At 33.7% G+C, this 21229-nt stretch overlaps 1 pseudogene; it reads right to left on the bottom strand.

The window, feature by feature from the left end:
* Positions 1–8606: 8606 nt before the first annotated feature.
* On the bottom strand, positions 8607–14318 carry LOC103012566 (serine/threonine-protein phosphatase 2A 56 kDa regulatory subunit gamma isoform-like; annotated as a pseudogene).
* Between the last annotated feature and the right edge of the window lie 6911 nt (positions 14319–21229).

The raw sequence follows: 21229 nt of genomic DNA, 5'->3' as shown, positions 1-21229 counted from the left end.
CTTAAGGGCAGTGACCCAGTTCCATCAAAGACTACCCAAGTGTTACTATCAAACAAGTCAGGATGCTCAAATGTTATTTTGGTTTCCATTTTCAGGTCATAGAAAATTACCAATCCTCTGGAAACAGTAAGTCTTATCTTTATGACTTGCTTAATGTGCATTGGGCTTTCTTCCCACCCTGTGGAAATGTGCTTTGCTAGGCTTCTAAAAGAAGCCAGGTACAGAAAAACCAACCAAGGTTTGCCACTCTCAACTTGAGCCTGTAGGGAGGTGTCATAGATTTTCAGGTTATTGGAAATCAATGCTAATTGGAATTCTTTTCAAAGCAGCAAAAATATTACCTGGAGCAGCCTTGCAGACATATCTAGATTTAAGTTTAACAGTCCCGCCACTGAACTAAGTATTGTCTGGAGAGATAGACTTTTGATCATGCTTATATTTCAAAGGAAGATTCCTACTCCTTGAATTTGTATCATATTTCTAGGAGTCTGTGAACCTAGAGAACTAATCATTCCTGGTTGATGGGACACAGAAAGCAATATGATTTACTTTGCAGTAACATTCAGTTGATGTTTTCTGAATCAGTGATGCTCAAATAACAATGCCTATTCAAAAGATTACATGTGCATATTTGAAAGCAAAGTTGACCTGATTTCTACTATCACAAATAGAAATCCTCAAAGTCTTTCCTGAAAATGCATATACTCCTGCACACATGCAGGCATGCACAGGCACTTCAGGAACTGAAGCTTGCCTGGTAAATCATTCAGTTCCAAATTCATTAGCCCCCCCAAAAGCTGAGTTCATTTTGAAGTCCAGGAATGTTAGAAGAAAGCAAAACCAAAAACTGCCTGCCCAACTTTAAAACGGGGTTTTGAAAATTAAGGATACATCAGTCAGTGGCTCATACCTTTAACCTTTCACTTCCGGAATAACTTTCTGGTGCAGGGCATCCCTGTGCCTGTTTCTAGCACAATGTATCACTTCTAAACATGTAAATTCCTTGGCTTCCAAGAAAGGATTCCTGAGGAAATGAATCCTGATTAAATCTAAAGGCATCCTAGAGTTGTGTAATTACTATGAATTATAAAATTATAGCTGTTTATGTTCCATTCTTTCCGAGTAAGAGAGTAAAAGTGTGTACTAATTCTTAGGCTTGTTCAGGTACTGCTGAGGTGATATATTTATGTTCCAGAATTACACTAAAAGCCATAAATGGCCAGGGAAATCACCAGAATGACTTCAAATATAACTTACTTGTGAACATGCTTATAGGAGAAACTTACGTGAGCAAATATATTTTTTATTACCATGCCATTTTTACTTTTCCAGGTGTTTACATCCTAAGGTATGCTACAAAGGATTTTCTTAAAGTCTTATTTTATACCCAGTGCTGACTTTTAAAAATTTAAGTCAATATTAGCCTATAAAATCTTAGAATGTTAATGTGAAGCATTCTCGATATAGATATTGTGTTTCCTGACGGTGGTTCCTTAAATGTTATGGAGGTAATGAGCACTGCATTGACCTCACTGCTTTTGGTTAGAGGTTTTATAGCTCTGAGATGACAATATGGGTTATAGGTTCCTGTCCATTAAGAATATCTATCCAAGAATATAAAAGAAACCTGTTTCTCATTTGTGTAATCATTTCCCATGTCTGGAACCATGTACCATGTGGCAAACTGAAACCTGGAACTTCTGGCTCCAACATTTTGGTCTGAGGACAATTAATGTGACTATACCAATAATCTATTAACTACAAAGTTAAAGAAATTGTGAATTGTGAAACTGTGAAAAAGATTGTGAAGATCCTTTTAGTGTCTTTCCTGCTTCATCTGGCAAAGGCATGAACTTTCTGTAGCTCGTTGTACTCTAACTTCATGGGCTGCTAGATGTCTGAATTAACAAGATGAAAAACCTATGCTCTTAAGATCACTTCATTCCCCTTTCTGGGTTCTTATATTCATTCACAAATATTTAATAAGCCAGTTTTGTGTCATATTCTGAAGCTTTCATGGTTATCAAAAGCAGACAGTATGACTGATTTCATGGAGCTTACCATCCAGTGGAGAAATCAAATATTAATCAGTTGATCACTGAAATAAATAAAAAGTTGAAAAGGCACTAGAGGGGACAGTACTATGAGAGCATATAATAGAACAAGCAGAAATCATGCAAGGCCAGGAAAAGCTTCCCTGAGAAAGTGATGGTTTAAACTGTGATGTGAGAGTAGGTAGGAATTAATATATTCAATGAAAATACAATAACAAAAGGAAAACATCATGTCTTGTGTGATGCTGATTTTTTTTCTTTCAAAAATTATTTGTAAAAAAAAAAAAATTATTTGTATTAGAATAGTTTTAGGTTCATAGGAAAGTTGTAAAGATAGTGCAGAGAGCTCTCAGATGCTCCACACCCCATTTCCTCTATTGTTAAGACATTACATCAGTGTGGTTCATTCCTCACAATTAATAAGCCTATATTGATACATTACTATAAACTAAACCCCATACTTTATTTGGATTTTATTAACATTCCCATAATGGCGATTCCTTTCCCAGATCCCTTCCAGGATATCAAATTGAATTTGGTCCCCATGTCTTCTTAGGCTGCTCTGGGCTCTGACAGTTAATCAGACTTTCCTTGTTTTTGATGACTTTGACAATTTTGAGGAGTACCGCTCAGGTGTTTCATAGAAGGTCATTCGACTGGGGTTTATCTAAGGTTTGTATCATGTTTAGACGGGGGTTATGGGTTTTGGGGAGGAAGACCACAGAGGTGAAATGCCATCGTATCCTCATCACATCATATCAAGGGGCCATGCTATCAAAAATCCACGTGAACGTTCACTCATGATGTTCACTTTGATCACCTGGCAAAGGTAGGGTTTGCAAAGTGTCTCCACTGTAAATTTACTTTTCCTTTTTCATACTCCACTCTTAAAAAGCAAGTTACCAAGTACAACTTACACTCAGAGGATTTGGAGATAAACTCCACTTCCTTGACCAGGGAATAGCTACTTAAATTTTTTGGAGCTCTTCTGTGTGGTAGATTTGTTTTAACAAATTTTAAAATTTGTTAAATTTTAAATGGCTCACAATTTAACCATAAAAATATTGACTATGCCTCTATCTGTGCAATGTGGTTTAAGGGGATTTTAAATACAGTATATTTGTCTGTACTTTTCTGCATTTCCAAAATTTGTACAATGAATGTGGTTTTATTATAAACAAATGTTATTTGAAATAAAAAAGAAACCAAGACGTGAAATAGTCTAGCATATTTAAATTTGGAATCTACACATATACTACAATTAGATTTTTCTTTAAATTTTTGTATTTTGTAATATATTATACAAAGAGTGTGTATAAATTACATTTACAGCTTAAAGAAATGAATTTATAATAAACATCAGTGTACCCATCATCTAACTTAAGATATAACAATATCTTAGAAGCTCCACTTGCCCCTTTTGTGATTGTACTTCTCTTTATCATAAATGGATTGTCATCCTGATATTTGTGTCCCTCAGCCCTTTGTTTTGTTTTATAGTTTTAACAAATATTTATATATGCTTAGACAGTTTTCATAACAATATAAATGGAAAAGTACTTGTGTCTTTTGCACAATATTATATTTGAAAGATTCAACCACAGTGTTGTATATAATTGTAGTTCATTTTCACTGCTGTATAGTGTTCCAATACATGAACTTATCAATAGTATATTTATTGTCTCTAATATTGATGGCCATTTGAATGATTTTAGGTTTATGAATATCATGAACAGTGCTGCTACAAACATTCCTGTGTACTGTGTCTTGGTGCCTGTGTGTAAGAATTTCTATAAGGTATATATCTAACAGTGAAATGGATAGATTACAAAAAGCTACATTACTAAAATATGCCAGATTATTTTCCAAATTTTTTGCCCAATTTGTATCTCTGCCAACAGTGTGCCATAGTCTTGCCAATTCTCAATATTCTTAGAGTTTTAAAATATTGCCAGTGTTCTGTGTGTGAAATGAAAAGTGGTTTTAATTAAAAGTGGTTTTAATTTTACCTGATTAGTATTCAAAAAGAGCATGTATTTTCTTTTTTAATTGGCCATTTCTTTTCCCACATTTGTGAAACACTTATTTTCACACTGCTTATTTTTAATGCAGATTGCCTTATTTTCACACTGCTTATTTCACACTGAAAACACTGCTTATTTTTAATGCAGATTGCCTTTATTCATATTGATTTGTTAGATTTCTGTGTATATTCTGAAATCTTTTCCCTGGTAAGTATTACAAATATCTCCCAATTTTGGGTTTGTCTTTACATATTTGTTATTCTATTTATCATGACTTTTAATAAACAGAGGTTCTTCTATTTATCAAATATCCCTTTTATGGTTTACACTCTTTGTTTAATCCTTTAAAAAGAGATTATCCCAACCTCATGATCCTAAAAATGTTCTCTATACTTTCTTCTAAAAGTTTATTTTTCTTTTACGTTTATCTTTTTGTTTCATGCAGAACTGATTTTTGTTAATGATATGAAATAAGGATTTTTAAAAATAAATTTGTTTATTTATTTATTTGTTTTTGGCTATGTTGGGTCTTCGTTGCTGCGTGCGGACTTTCTCTAGTTGCAGCGAGTGGGGGCTACTCTTCCTTGCGGTGCATGGGCTTCTCATTGCAGTGGCTTCTCGTTGCGGAGCACGGGCTCTACGTGCACGGGCTTCAGTAGTTGTGGCTCGTGGTCTCAGTAGTTGTGGCTAATGGGTTCTAGAGCGCAGGCTCAGTAGTTGTGGCGCACAGGCTCAGTTGCTCCACGGCTTGTGGGATCTTCCCAGACCAGGGCTGGAACCCGTGTCCCCTGCATTGGCAGGTGGATTCTTAACCACTGCACCACCAGGGAAGCCCAGAAATAAGGATTTAAAAAATTTTTTTTATTAACTTGTTTTCTGTATAGTTAATGTATTGTCCCAGCATTATTAAGTGGTCCATAATTTATTCCCTATTCTTCAATGTAAATTCTTTATATATTATACTTCAAGTTTATTTAGGTCTATTTCTGGGCTTTCCGTGCTGTTCTCTGGTTATTTATCTCTGCCAAGATCAGACAGATTTTCATCAATTTGGCCTTATAATCAAGAAGAGGTTGTCTTGTATAATTAGAAGTGGTTTCTTTATTCTCAAACCTTAGCCTCCTGATATCCACGGTATTGTCAACTTTATATGTTCACAAAAACATCCCTCTTAATTGAAATTGCATTGATTTTTAAATCAATCTGAGTAGAAGTAACATTTTTAATACATTGTAACTTCCTATTTATAAAATAGATGTGCATGGATATATAATATAATAATATAATATAAATAATATAAACAACAATAATATATAATCATGTACATATTTGTATAGATCTCCTTCAATATATCTAAAGTAATTTTATAGTACTTACTTAAAGGTCTTTATAACTTTTGGGAAACTTATTCCTGATAATTAATGTATATATATGTATATATGTATAAAATTTATAATTAGTAATAATATTATACAGCATACAATTATATTAATTATATAATTTATTAACATATAATAATCAACAACATATATTATAGATAATATATAATACAATGCTGACAATATAAATATTAATTGTTATATATAACAGTATATATATTTATATAGGCTTCTTTTAATATATTTTAAAGTAGTTTTATAGTACTTACATAATAGTCTTGATAACTTTTAGGAGACTTATTCCTGATACTTCATATTATGCACTAATATTGTGACTGGTAGGTTTTGTTTTTTGTGTTTTTTTTTAATGCTAAAAGATAGATTTACTAGTTCTATAGATTATTAGTTCACTTTTAAAGATGTGATTAAATTAAATATTCTGGTAATTTCCCCCTTTTCTTTTTTTTTTTTCACACACACACACACACACACACTGTATTTTATTTTATTTTATTTTTAATTTTTTTTCACACACACACACTGTATTTTATTTTTACAAGAGATAAATAGACTGACACCAGGCATTGTACATGGATGACCACAACAAAAGCAACAATGATTGCAATTACCAAACATGAAACACACTCATACTATGTCATAATATTAACATTCAGTGACTGGTAGGTATTTTTAATAACACTTTCTAACTGTGGGTGGTATATAAAGTGTAATTAAAATTTTATATTGATCTTTTATTTAGCAACAATGCTAAAACTCTTTGTAATCAAATAATCTTATGGATTATTTTTAATGTAAATGAGCTTATCAGCTGGGAAAAGTGGTATTTTCCTTCCTTTCCAAATTTTGTACCTGATCTTCATTTTAGTTGTCTCATTTCAATTGCTATGATGTCTAGTACAGTATTGAATAAACATTATTTTAGCTATCGTTGTAATCTTGTTCTTGATTTTACATTGTTATTTTATATTATTATTTGTTTATAATTATATATCAAATGTATATCAAAATAATATAATTATACCAAAGTACTGGTGGCTGCAGTTTCTTTCATGTTTGATTTGTATATTAGATCAAGAAATGTCCTTTAGTGTAGCCAGAGTTAATCTGATTCAGATGGTAAGATATGTTCACATTAATTGTATTTGTTTTGTGAATATTTTTAATTGTACTATTAGTGCTAAAAATAAATACTAATATATGTATAAAAACTATATTTCCACATATATTGATTTAGTTCCATATTTAATCTAGATCAAACATACTAAGAATCTATGTTACGTATATTTATTTCAAACTTTTCCTCTATGTAGAAGCTACACATTTAAGTAAAATCTGTGTTACTCAATTACTCAGTATGTATTTGGTCCCTTGCAGAGTCATGTGTATAGTGGGTAGTAGGACAGAGAAGAAAATTATTTGGGCAATGGATTCTGAAGAACATTAATATAGAGCCTAAGTATCACTAATCTTACCCACATAGGTGTCTAGGAAACTTTTTCCCTCTAACTCACACATGTGGCCATCACCAAGTTCCCAAAGAAATCAACAATATTTCACTAATGTACATGAGGTTGCAGATTCCTTAGGTCCTTTGCTGGGGCAAGGTCACCCATTATTGTTTCCCTTTGAAGGAGAGAATGAAAAGAGATACAATGCAAACTAGGCTCTTTCAACCCTCCTCCTTCTGACCTTTATCCCTGCATCCTACTTGTTTTAAAAATGTCTTTTTGATCACTCAATGGAAATTGAATTTGGAAGAAAATGTTTCCCTATAAGTAACCGTTGTTGACAGGAGTTCAAAGTGAAACCAGTGAGTGTTTTAAAAGGCGACATCCTATCCTATTGCCAGATTTTGCTTGGATTGTAAAATATTTTGCAAGTTGAATGCAGAACGATCTTGGAATTGACAATAGTATTTATCCTGCTTTCTTTCTGCTTTATGTAAAGAAAGTTATCTTGTTGTGTGTGCATGTACATGCATACGTTTGAGTGTGTATGCATGTGTGCTTTTGCCTAGCTTTTCCTTTCCTGGGGAGTGAACAGCCCTGGTAACCGCCACTGTTACTTTGTCTCTCTAGCTCCTCAATTTCTGTTGCATCGCTTTCCAATCATGTCCAGAGAGGATTGTGATATTGAAATAATAGTATTATGTAAGAATTCCCTGGCCACATTACCTACTCATTCTTATGTAAATTAAAATGACATTTTAAATGGCTGAATGAACAGAGTGCACAGAATAGCTAAGAGTAGGCAAAGAAACATGTTTTTTTCAAATTCAGCTATTGTATTACGTTGTAAGATAAAGAATTACATGTATTTAAACAGTTTTTTCAATAAATGGCCAGTGTTTATATATGTATGCCCCCTCCATATTCTTTCCCATTCATTCAAGAAAAAACAAGATAGAACAAAACAAAAAGAGGTTGTTCTAATATTCCAGAAATATATTCTTTGAGATGTTTGTACCACATCTATTCTGAGGAAGGACAATGAACAAAATACTCTGTTGATCCATTGTATTCCAGTAGATCGGGACTAAAAGTAGGACAGAGTTCTGTTGAAATTCAGATTTATTTTGAGGCTAAGTCTATTTCTTTGTAAGGATAAAAATAAAGTAAATCACCATAATTAAATGATTTTAATAATGAATTTTATGTTCTTTTTTGTGTCTGGGACATCCTTCTCCCTCTTTTATGGCTTAAATTCTTTCCCATTCTCATGAACCAACTTCTGCCCCATCACGTCTACAAAAACACCTCAATCAATCACCTAATAATGACCTTTTCTTTAAAAATCCAGTGGCTTTCTTTCAGTGTGTGTCTACTATCTTAAAGCTCTTGGAGCCTAGGATTCCTAACTTTTTAAAAACTTAGTAGACATTTTTAAAACAGTTTTCGTTTTATAGAAAAATTGAGCAGGAAGTACTGAGAATTCTCATATGCCCCCTCCTCCCTCGCATACATTTCCCCCTATTATTATGATCTTACATTAGAGTGATATGTTTGTTCGATCAATGTTTTTTAAAGTTGAAAAGTATTTCTATGGCAGACAGTCTCATATACAACGTCAGTGATACTGATTTCCACCCCCTCCCACGACGGAGCCACACTCCTATCTCATAGAGACATTCAAGTTACACCGTAGACGTTTTCATGTTTCTTTTTTAGGAGCTGGGGCTTTGCTTTCGCTAGGTTTTCCATTTTAACCCACGCTTCTTCTCGTTCTTTCATTTTTAGCTTCTCATTCAAGTTTCTCTGCTTTAAACTGCTGGGTGCAGTCATCAAATAGTTTTTGGTTCATCTCCATGAAGAGTTTCAGCGTGTTGTACTGATATATCAAGGCACGTCTTGTCTTGTTCCAGTGGGTCTTTCAGTTGTGGTACAAGGATGGAAACTTGATGGGCGGAATCTTTGCTTCACTGTCACTGATTAGACTCGTGATGGACTCGTTATTCCAGGAATATGGCACTTGCTTTGCCACCTGGAAGTGGGGGCTGGAGACACACTTGGCTAAACGCTCCATGATCTTCACAAACTCTTGACAGTTCAGTGACATCTAGAATCTCTTCTAATTCATTTAAGAACATTACTTCTTTTAGACTGTGAGTCTTTGGCCAGTGCTTGAGAAGTGCCATCACCACTGGTTCAGTGAGGGTGCTGTCCTTTTCTAAAAACTGAACTACACAGTATGCCAGCTGAGGATGGTAAACGATCAGCGACTTCACTTTTTCCAAAGGTAATAACACCTTCAATAAGAAAATTTTGTGCTCTTCTTTCAGTGGTAAGGCAAATCCTTTTTTAAATATTTTATTGAAGTATAGTTGATTTACAATGTTGTGTTAATTTCTGCTGTACAGCAAAGAGATTGTTATACACACACACACACACACACATATATTCTTTTTCATATTCTTTTCCATCATGGTTTATCACAGGGTAATGAATAGTTTCCTGTGCTATACAGTAGGACCTTGTTGTTTGTCCATCCTATTTATACTAGTTTGCATCTGCTAATCTCAAATTCCCAATCCTTCCTTCCCCCACCCTCCATGCCCCTTGGCAACCACAAGTCGTCCTCTATGTCTGAGAGTTGTTTCTGTTTAATAGATATGTTCATTTGTTGTTTCTGTTTAATAGATATGTCATTAGTGTTGTATTTTAGATTCCATATATAAGTGATATTATATGGTATTTGTCTTTCTCTTTCTGACTTACTTTGCTTAGTATGATAATCTGTAGGTCTACCCATGTTGATGCAAATGGCATTATTTCATTCTTTTTTGTGGCTGAGTAATATTCCATTGTATATATGTACCACATCTTCTTTATCCATTCATCTGTTGATGGACATTTAGGTTGTTCCATGTCTTGGCTGTTGTAAACAGTGCTGCTATGAACATAGGGGTGCATGTAACTTTTTGAATTATAGTTTTGTCTGGGTCTATGCCCAGGATTGGGATTGCTGGATTATATGGTAACTAGTTTTAGTTTTACAAGGCGCCTCCATACTGTTCTCCATAGTGGCTGCACCAATTTACATTCTCACCAACAGTGTAAGAGGGTTCCCTCTTCTACACACCTTCTCCAACATTTATTACTTGTAGACTTTTTAATGGTGGCCATTCTGACTGGTATGAGATGGTACCTCATTGTAGTTTGAGTTTGCGTTTCTCTAATAATTAGTGATTATGAGCATCTTTTCATGTGCCTATTGGCCATCCATTTGTCTTCTTTGGAGGAATATGTATTTAGGTATTCTGAACATTTTTCAACTGGGTTGTTTGTTTCCTTTGTTATTGAGTTGTATGAGCTTTTTGTATATTTTGGAAATTAAGCCTTTGTCAGTTTCATCATTTACAAATATTTTCTCCCAGTTCATATGTTGTCTTTTCGTTTTGTTTATTTATTTTTTCTTGCTGTGCAAAATCTTACGTTCAATATTGATGAACCAATATTAAAACATTATTATTAACTAAAGTCTGTGGTTTACTCTTTATGTTCTACAGTTCTATGGGTTTTGATACATATATTGTCATGTTTCTACCATTATAGTATTATACAGAATAGTTTGCCTAAAATATCCCCTCTATTCCACCTATTCCTCCCTGCCCACTGTCTCTGATAACCACCATTTACTCTCTGTTGCTATGAGTTTGACTTTTTTATATTCCACACATAAGCAAGATCATGCAGTATTTGTCTTTCTGTGTCTGGCTTATTTCACTTAGCATAATGTCCTCAATCTCCATTCATGTTATTGCAAATGACAGGATTTCCTTCTTTTTAAGACTGAATAATATTCCATTATAGGTATATACATATGTGTGTGTGTGTGTGTGTGTGTGTGTGTGTGTGTGTATGTATACACATACCGCCCATTTTCTTTATCCATTCATCTGTCAAGGGACACTTAGGTTGTTTCCACATCTTGGGTACTGTGAATAATGCTGCAGTGAATATGTGAATGCACGTATTTCTTTGAGATAGTGATTTTATTTTTCCTTTGAATATACACTGAGAAGTAGTATTGCTGAATCATATGGTAGTTATAGTTTTAATTTTTTGAGGAACTTCCATACAGTTTGTCATAATGGCTGTACCAGTTTATAATCCCACCAGCAGTATATAAGGCTTCCCTTTTCTCATCATCCTCAACATTTGCTATCTTTGACATTTTGATAATATCCATCCCAAGAGATGTGAGGTGATACCTCATTGTGGTTATAATTTGCATTTCCCTGATGATTAGTGATAATGAGCATCTTTTTATATACCTGTTGGCCATCTGTATGCCCTTTTTAGAAAAATGTCTATTCAGGTCCTTTGCTCATTTTGTAATTGGGTTATTTGTTCTTTTGCCATTGAGTGTTATGAGTTCCTTTTATAGTTTGGATATTAACCTCTTATTGTACATACAATTTGTAAATATTTTCTCTCTTTCCTTTGGTTGCCTTTTCATTTTGTTGATTGTTTCCTGTGCAAAAACTTCTAGGTTTGATATAGTCCTACTTGTTTATTTTTGCTTCTGTTGCATGTGCTTTTATTGTCATTCAAAACAATCACTGCCAAGAACAATGTCAAGGAGATCTTGCCTCTGTTTTTTCTTCTAGTTTTACAGTTTCAGGTCTTAGGCTTATATAGTTAATCCATTTTGAGTTGATTTTTTTATATGTTACCCTTCTTTTCTTTGCTCGAAATATAAGCATTCTACCCTTTATGGGTATTTTGGCAACAGCTGTATTCTCTAAATTCCCCACTTGTATTTGTGGCCCTGGTTTCTATTCATTTAATACAAATTCAGTCATAATTTTTGTACATTTGCAACATTGACAATAAAATTAGGTTTAAATTAACATTGAGCCAGCTATGTTTTCACAAGGCACCACAGTGGCTGAAAGCTAATGTGTTTTCTTTTATTTCTTTTTCTGTATTAGGTAAAATGTTTTTGTGAGAAAGTGCTTTTGAGTTCATGGGTGTTTATACTACTTTCTATTGCTCAACACACTTGTTTTAATCCTCTAATCGTGGTCTAAATGATATAATATGCTAGCCCACTGGGCACAACTAGACTTGAGAAAAAACAGTTTCATGCTAGGTGTGGCTCATATGAGCCTTTACTGCTGGACCCTTACAAAATCATCCCAGAATATCTGCTTAGTCAGTAAAGATAATTTGTCCTAGCATCTCAAAATTTGAAAAGTTATCAGGAAGAAGAACATAGTGCATGAAATTCATAATAATTTTGCCACCTGAAGGATACAGGTTAGAGGTAAACTTTATGATTTTAATAAGAACATGCAAGTTGTCCCATTTTTTTTTCATAGAGCAGTCTCCAGCTTTCTACATTTAATTACACTTGGCTTTGGAAGACCTCATAGAACTTCCGAAATGCTGTGCATCACACCTCTGTGGAACTTGAGGAAATGATTTTATTTTCCCTTTCTGGTTTTATTCCATTGGGGTAATAAAATAAAGACTTTAAATTTGAGATTTATGACTGCCTCTTTAAGCAGTGCTGGGACTTCTGTTAATGGTCTGACTTACTAGATTGAAAACTTTATAAAGGGCTATATTTTTAAAATGCATGATTGTAAGACTGTGCAGTACAATTATGCACACATGAAAGAAAAATGCAGAGCTAATAAGGACATCTGTGAAATGCATACTCCTAGAAACACCAGTCCTCACAATATGGACAGAATTCTTTATTTTTCTCTAAACAGAGTTGGATCACTGTTTTATAATCCTTATGGATAGCTGGCTTGTCCTAATTATCTTCTCAGTCCTGAAATATGTATTTCTCATATAGCAGGTATTCCATTTAATAACTACTGAAATAAATTTTATATAAATAGAATTTTCTTCAAATACCAGAAGACTTAGAAAAAATAGGAGAAATTATGCTGTTCCACAAAATATTTATGTAAAAGGAAACATTTGAAGGAAAGTATACTTAGTGGATTATCATGAAGTGTAGAAATACAAAGTTGGAATGTTAAATTATTGCAAGGATTTGGAAGTAAGTCTGACATATTTTGTTTTAATCACATGCCTCAGTACTCACCACATAAGACATCCGACTGTGTTGATCACATGATGGTCAACATTATTATCAAATATTTTTTATTGCTAGGCAAAATATGAAATAGAATCTTGAAATTATCTAAATAATTTAGTGCACATAGACTCTAAATTCAAATATGTCAGGCCAAATAATACACTTCTGACATTTTATTCATTAAAGTATTTCTCAGTCTCAGCTGTACTCAATGATGAAATTAGCATAACCATCACTTCTGACTTTTGTCTCAAGCCTTTTGAGAAAAGCAATTGAATAAAAAGGGAAATTGTTTTGCTAGATTCAAGTAAGTAATGTAAAATATTATTCTGATTCTCATACATTTTCAGACACTTATGAGAGCATGCAATGAAATAATAGATGTAAGATGCTTAGTCCTACACTGATGCAAGGCAAATATGCAATATTTGTTTGAAAACATTATTGTTGTCAGTTTTAAGTGGAGCTATCTTTCCTTTAGAGTTAGAATTCTAAATCATTCCATTAAAAATTAGAGACAATGCATTGGAGCACACATCGACTCCAACCTGTCTTTATAAAAACATCTCTATACTTGCCTTTTGATCTGCTGGAAAGGGTTTTCTGATACACTGTATATTGATTATTCATAAAACATGTTCAATATATTAATTTTCCTTTCCTTCTTTTAATAAAGAGGTTATTTTCTACAGTTGATTTTAAATTTTAAATTGACCAGTATATTTAAATTTAGTTAGGATTTCATCTTTGCATAGAGAAGACTAGTCTTACAATCTTCACAACTTAAAGTAGTTTACATTTGTATAGGTACCAACCAAGATATGTTGCTTTACTATCAATAATTTCAGCTTGAGAGCTCATAAATTCATAATTTCAGTTGGTAGTGTCTAAGAAATATTTGTATTTTTTGTTAGTTTCAACTGATGATAGACTATAACAGAAATTAATAGCATCACAAGAGCTATGTACAAGTATCGAAAATATTATTTAGATGTAAGAGAAATTATAGATATAGTCGTGCTGCCAAATCATGTCACACAAATGCAAGGTAACAGTCAGCATATATATGTGAGGACATCCTTACAGCACTAATTCCATGTGTCTATGAGTGAAATCACTGCACACAAAGGTTCACATCAAAGGTAGTGTTTTACTTTTGTAGCTGAGATATGTTAGTGCTGTTTGGTTTGGTGTGCTTTTCTATCTTACCTACCTGTATTATGACTTTTGGGGATGGAGGAGGAGATATAAAAGTTTACACTTATTGTGTTATATGATGGCATCTTGTTCTAAATGTGCAGCTCTTCCTCTCTCTCTAACCCTTATGTTTGAAATGCATTGTTGGAAACAGCATTTTTCCTTCTCTTGCCTAAGAGGCTTGGGGGCTAAAAACGTGCAATTCCACATAAAAGATTAGGAGAGAAATGAAGTATTTTTGAGCTGAAGGGTATCGTTAACTGAGACACTGCTGAGATTGCAGCAGTTCAACACCACCATGTCAACCAAAAAAAAAAAGTTTCAAATACTGTAAAGGAATCAGCCTTTAAAGGAAAGATGAGCAATATCAGAAAAAATTCTGAAAAGTGATATAACTATTCTGGTTGATAGTACAAATCGTGAATAAATCATATACTGCAAGGGAAACGTGAAAATAGGTTAGTATCTAGGACATTGGATGTTGAATTCCTAGAGAAAAAAAAAGGTGATAAACATATTGTCCCTTGCATTTCCTACAGCAGTAAAAGGAACTAATCTGTTGAAATTGTTGACTTCTATTGGACTCTAATAGGAATATGTTGTTTTCTGAAGGCTAGATTACTTATTTATGTTTTAGAAATGTATTCTCTGTGGGTTTAGTCAATGTCTTCTTTTTTTTTAATCCCCAAATGATTGTACAGCAATGTCAAGCACGTCCACAGATTTGTTGGGTGACACTCAAACCAAAACTTGCTCTCAGTTAATGATTGAAGTTATTAATTACTAATTAATTATGAATTTCCAATATTGATATTTTCAACTTTCTAAATTATCACATAACCAAAGGTATGAATTTCAACTCAGAAAGTTTGGAGAAAGAGTATAGAAAATTGATATTTTCCCTATTCAGGAAGGAGTAGGGGATAAGCAAGAGTCTCACAGGAAAGTGAGATGAAAATGCTTTAATAATTTCTATATCCAACAATTAGTAAACACAGTTAGAATTCCCTAATTTTATTTGTAATTGGATTAATTCCTATTATTTTGTAAATGTCAGTACTTGTATATACACCCATGTATGAAAACTCAAATCCAAATGATGAACTTCCCACAGCATCTGCATAAGCATATTTTGTTGATTTCCGTCTCTTCTCCCCACCCTTAGACTCGAAGCTCTTTGATGCTTCCTCTTTACCCCGTTCTTAAGCACTTGACACAGCCACCAAATGTCAATAGCCCATGTGTATATTTTGAATAAAATAAAAACAATAGCTGAAAATGTTCCCATGACTGCCACAGCTCATTATGACAGAGTTGTGAAGATGTACCTTTTTGACATAAATAGATGAAAGTTGAGTATGTGCCAGGGCTTGGTTTGAAGCAATACCTTCTTTCCTTATTTCTTATTCTGGCATAGGAAACTCCAAAAATTAAGCTTCTATAATGTGTCCTAACTATTATCCTTCTCAAACTATTCCAAAATTTTGAAGAGGAAGGAACACTTCGGAACTCCTTCTATGAGGCCAGCATCACCCTGATACCAAAACCAGACAAAAATATCACAAAAAGAAAGATTACAGGCCAATATCACTGATGAACATAGATGCAAAAATCCTCAACAAAATATTAGCAAACCAAGTCTAACAATACATCGAGAGAATCATATAACATGATCAAGTGGATTTAACCCAGGGATGCAAGCACGGTTCAATACCTGCAAATCAATCAGTGTGGTGCATCACATTAACAAATTGAAGAATAAAAAATGTATGATCATCTCAATAGATGCAGAAAAAGCTTTTAACAAAATTCAACATCCATTTATGATAGAAACTCTCCAGAAAGTGAGTATAGAGGGAACATACCTCAACATAATAAAGACCACTTATAACAAACCCACAGGTAACGTCGTACTCAATGGTGAAAACCTGAAAGCATCTCCTCTAAGATCAGGAACAAGACAAGGATGCCCACTCTTGCCCATCTTATTCAGTACAGGAAGTCCTAGCCACAGCAACCAGAGAAGAAAAAGAAATAAAAAGGAATCCAAATTAGAAAGGAAGAAGTAAAACTGTCACTGTTTGCAGATTACATGCTATACATAGAAAATCCTAAGACAGCATCAGGAAAATACTACAGCTCATCAATGAATTCAGTGGCTTCAGGATACAAAATTAATATACAGAAATCTGTTGAATTTCAATACACTAAAAACAAACTATCAGAAAGAGAAATTAAAGAAACAATCTCATTTATAATCACACCAAAAAGAATAAAATGCCTAGGAATAAACCTACCTAAGGAGGTAAAATACCTGTACTCTGAAAACCATAAGATGCTAATGAAAGAAATTGAAGATGACATAAACTGATAGAAAGATATACCTTGTTTATGGTTTGAAAGAATTAATATTGTTAAAATGACCGTACTACCCAAGGCAATCTACAGATTCAATGCAATCCCTTTCAAAATACCAGTGACATTTTTCACAGAACTAGAACAAATAACTTTAAAAGTTATACAATTTTAAAAGTTGTATAAACTAACACAACATTGTAAAACAACCATACTCCAATAAAAATTAATAAAAAATTTGTATAGAAACACAAAAAAACCTGAATAGCCAAAACAATCTTAAGAAAGAACAGAGCTGGAGGTATCACACTACTTACTTTCAAATTATTTAGCAAGATGATTGATAAATTAATGGCTGGCTGGCTGGCTGGCTGGATGGATGGAACGAGAGAGCAAATATGGAAACATGCATTTAATTGTTGAATCTAGTGGTAGGTACTTAGATTATTGTATAATTCTTTCCAATTTTTGGCATGCTGGAAAACTTTCAAAATTGTAAAGCAAATACTAAAGGAAAACACAAAAAATGCTTTATATTGGCCTTATTAGTAACAAATCCAAGACAGGGATTTTTGAGCAAGTGATATATATAAGGGAGTGCTCTCGTGCAAAATCTTTGAGAGCGTGAAGGAAAAATATATAGATTGATGCTAACAAACTTAAAGGTTAATGATTTTAAAGTGGCTATTTGTTTTTCCCATAAGAGAGTGTAGGTAATGAATTAATAAAATAAAAACTAAAATTTTCTGATGAAACGATGATTTTTATACTTCCAGTTTTTGCTTGTGAGTAATCATTCTATTCAAGAAATTGTAATTCTTCAAACTGACCCCCCCTTTTTAAAGTGTTATTATATCCAAATAAGATTGGCATTACATGTTGGCTAGAACACTCAAAGCTCACATATAGATAAAACAGTATCATTTGCCTGTTTGTAAAGCATCATATAGCACACACAAATCATACAATTCAGAACTGCATGAAGTATGCCACTGTTTGAGTATAACATGGCATTTTTCAAGTTGGGATTATTGGATCATCTAGTAATAGTGGTTCTTGAAAATTGAGGGTCTCAGAGGTTAAATGAATTCCATAAAACCAGTCATTTGTCGTTAAGTCAGAGTTCAAATTCTGACTTTTGGACTGAAGATCTCATCTAAATCTACTCTGCCACCCTTCCTTCCCAAGTAGTTTGGATCTGGCTGGACCCTGAATTAATAAAATTCTCGTTAGATCTTTCCCCCTCCCAGCTGCGAGAAATTAATTTGAGCTACTGAAATTGGCAGGGACAAATCTCTTTCCTCCCTATAAAAAGAAGATCAAGTTGATATTACATTTCTGGGCTTGAAATAAATCTAATAGTATAATAATAATCAGATTGAAAACAAATAAATGTTGTATTTAAATGATTGAATTTCACTAAGTTAGAAAGCTAAAACATAATCATTGCCAAATAAATCCTACAGCTTCCCTAAGAATCTTGAATATTTAGATACATATTAACTGTTCAGCTGGAGAGAATGTTCTTTTTTCTTCACCCATAATGTATGAACTATTCAAGTTATTATTTGATAAGGTTACTTTTAAAAATCACTATGCTTCTGAGGTGGTACACTTAATATTGAAAACCTGGAAAATTATTATTTGCAAAAAAATATAAAAGCTAAGTACATTTGCTGTGATTTAGGAAGTACTGTTAACTATCCCTGAATAAACTGCTTCTATAAATATGTTTTTATTTTTTGTTTGCTTATTTGTTTACAGGTTGAATAAAATAAAGTTACACATGGCACAAATCTGTTTATTTTGATAGCTGAATCACGACTTAACTACTTCTAAAATAATATTAACCAATGCTTGGCTATTAAGGATGCTGTTTATTTCACAAAGTGTAGGTTTAATTCACTATCAGCAAGGTTGGTTCATTCATGTATGGCATTACATAAGATTCTAGGTTCTTTGTTAAAAAACATAAACGGGACTTACTGCCTTCTCCATTTTAGAAAATGCAACTATTTTCAACCTCCCTTTTTGAAGACTTGTTATCTTTATATTGTATTTATGTTATCAGTAGGGAAGACGTAGATAAACATTTGGCTTTGGGGTAGAATGGAAGGGGTGACAGGTGGTTCTAAAGGTTTTCTCTAGACTCAGGGATACCATAAGCTTTCAGTCTTGGTTCATTCACCTTGTAATGTGAATCCAAGAAATTATTAGGAGCACACCTATATACCAGATTCAAGATCAGTGAAACTCCAGTTAAGGAATACACACCTGACGTTGCATCTGGTGGTCATGATTGTGTATTAAGTCCTGAGAACCAGCACTGATGAGACCCAGATACCTAAAGGGTGGAGAGTTGTCTGTATTTCGCAGGCTGTGTTAAGGGCCCATCATGGACACCTGTGGGGCTACATGACTAAACAGGTTTAAACACTAAAGGGGTTCCAGGGCCCTGTGTTGGAATTGTAAACACACACTCAACCCCATTTCTCATGACCAAGCACACCCCAAATCCCGATTGACTTGAGCGTCACAAAATGGGCTCAGGTTTCAGGAGACTCCTGTTGTGACACTTCAGGATGTGCCGTGATGTTTCCTGTCTTCTATCCTGTCTTTTCGATAACTATCTTTGGTGCTGAGTACAGCCTATTGTGCCTTATCAATGCAATTATAAATCTGAATCCAGACCATACTACTAAATCAAGCAGAGTTGGTGTTCAGGAGGGCTAAGATTTTTTTTCCCTCTACATTAGAATAATCACCTGATATTTTCGTACCTTAATGAACATTCTGTTCATGCTATGACTCCATGTTGGATAAGCACCACTTACTCCCTTCCTCAAAACATACACATAAAGTCACATACATGTATGCCCATGCTCTGGAGATCTGCTGTAACTTGGAGTGACTAAAAAAATACTGTACCTTGAACCACATTCAAATGTGTTTAGTCATCAGTGCTATTGGAAAGAACAGTGGCTTTAAAAATTTAACAGTCCTTCCAATCAGCGGAAGTGTTTTTTCAGCTACATGGCCGCATCCTACCAATTCTTATTCTTTATGGGTGAGGACAGTGAGGTGCTTTTCTAACAAGCACCTTCTGTGATTCTTATGAAGAACCTCAACATGCATGAAGTTTCTTTCTTATGTTTAGTTTTCTGGTTTACTCTTTTTATGTGGAACACCTTAGGGATTTAGGGGGGAAAAAAGAACAAGAGATGATTTCCATGTACATTCTTAATGTGACATAAGATGGCTTTTATAGATGTGAATTCAATACTCCTCTTTTAATCTTGGGAGGAAATGTGGCTGTAAACTGTGGTATATAAAGATAATTGCATGTACTAGAAATCTGTATAACTTTGGAAAGAAGATCTAAGCTTCCTTTCTCATGGGAAATATTAAGGACTGTAGTGTCCTGTAAAATGGATAGGAAAGGGATCCCAATAATATGTTATGCTTGCTCTCAAAAGACGCAGCAAGATCCTCAGCATAACATAACTGCACAGAGACCCACAAACTGAGTACAGAGCAGGCCGCTGCAGTGGGCGTATAGATACCATCCCTAGAAATAAATAACAGTGGCCATTCTACTCTAGAATCTACTATCATGACTAAAATTATAAACTAGCAATGTTTAATCCAAATATTATTTAAAACTTAGAGGGAATCTTTTTCCTAAATTGTATATTTACAATGGGAAAAGTAATTCAGAATGGCTGAATATGAAGGACAAATATATTCAACTAGCATGACAAATTAATAACAAATTAATATTCAGTGTTTTTGAAATGGATTGTGGTTAACTCTTGCCTTTCTTCTTTTATAAGAGTGTTGATTTGATCATTTGCATTTAGAATCTTTTTGCATCATATCTGTATATCTCCATCTGAGAGTAAAGACATTTAGAGTGAGGAGGGTTGTTGGGAGGCAAAAGAACAATTGGTTGCCTAAAGAAAGGAAAAAGAGACTATCTAAATTCTTGGTCAAACATAAAGAGTACTCTGTCCCCGACTATAGAAAATATTTGTGTTAAAATAAGTCATTTTTGAAGTTAAAGTATCCCACCTTTTCTGCATACAGTAATATATTATTTTCTATAAAATCTGTTGACTTACAGGAAATTCCCAAATACTCACAATTGGGAATCACTAGGGAGAAAGATGTGTGGTCAGTGGCTATAATTTATTGAAAAATATATGTCAATACACACACACACTCCATATACATCTAACCCTCCAAACCACCCTGAGGAGTAGGCATTATTAATCTTCATTTTATAGATGAGAAATCCAGGGCTCAGCATACTTAAGTAACTTGCTTGTGGTTACACAGCTAACAAATGCTAGTACTGAGTTAACAACAAAATAGGTCTGCATGGTCCCACACTTATTCTTTTTTTCCCCATATTTGTCATTCTATTTTACTTTATTTTTAATTTTCATTGAAATATAGTTGTGTTAGTTTAGGTGTACAGCAAAGTGATTCAGTTATACATATATAAATATATATGTATTCTTTTTTTATATTCTCTTTCATTATAGGCTATTACAAGATATTGAGTAGAGTTCCCACGCTCTACCTTAGGTCCTTGGTGGTTATCTATTTTATATATAGTAGTGTGTATATTTTAATCTCA

The sequence above is a fragment of the Balaenoptera acutorostrata genome, chromosome 13 (assembly GCF_949987535.1).
Source record: "Balaenoptera acutorostrata chromosome 13, mBalAcu1.1, whole genome shotgun sequence".
NCBI classification, from domain to species: domain Eukaryota; kingdom Metazoa; phylum Chordata; class Mammalia; order Artiodactyla; family Balaenopteridae; genus Balaenoptera; species Balaenoptera acutorostrata.
The sequence above is the reverse complement of the archived record's forward strand: the minus strand, read 5'-3'. Positions and strand labels throughout refer to the sequence as shown.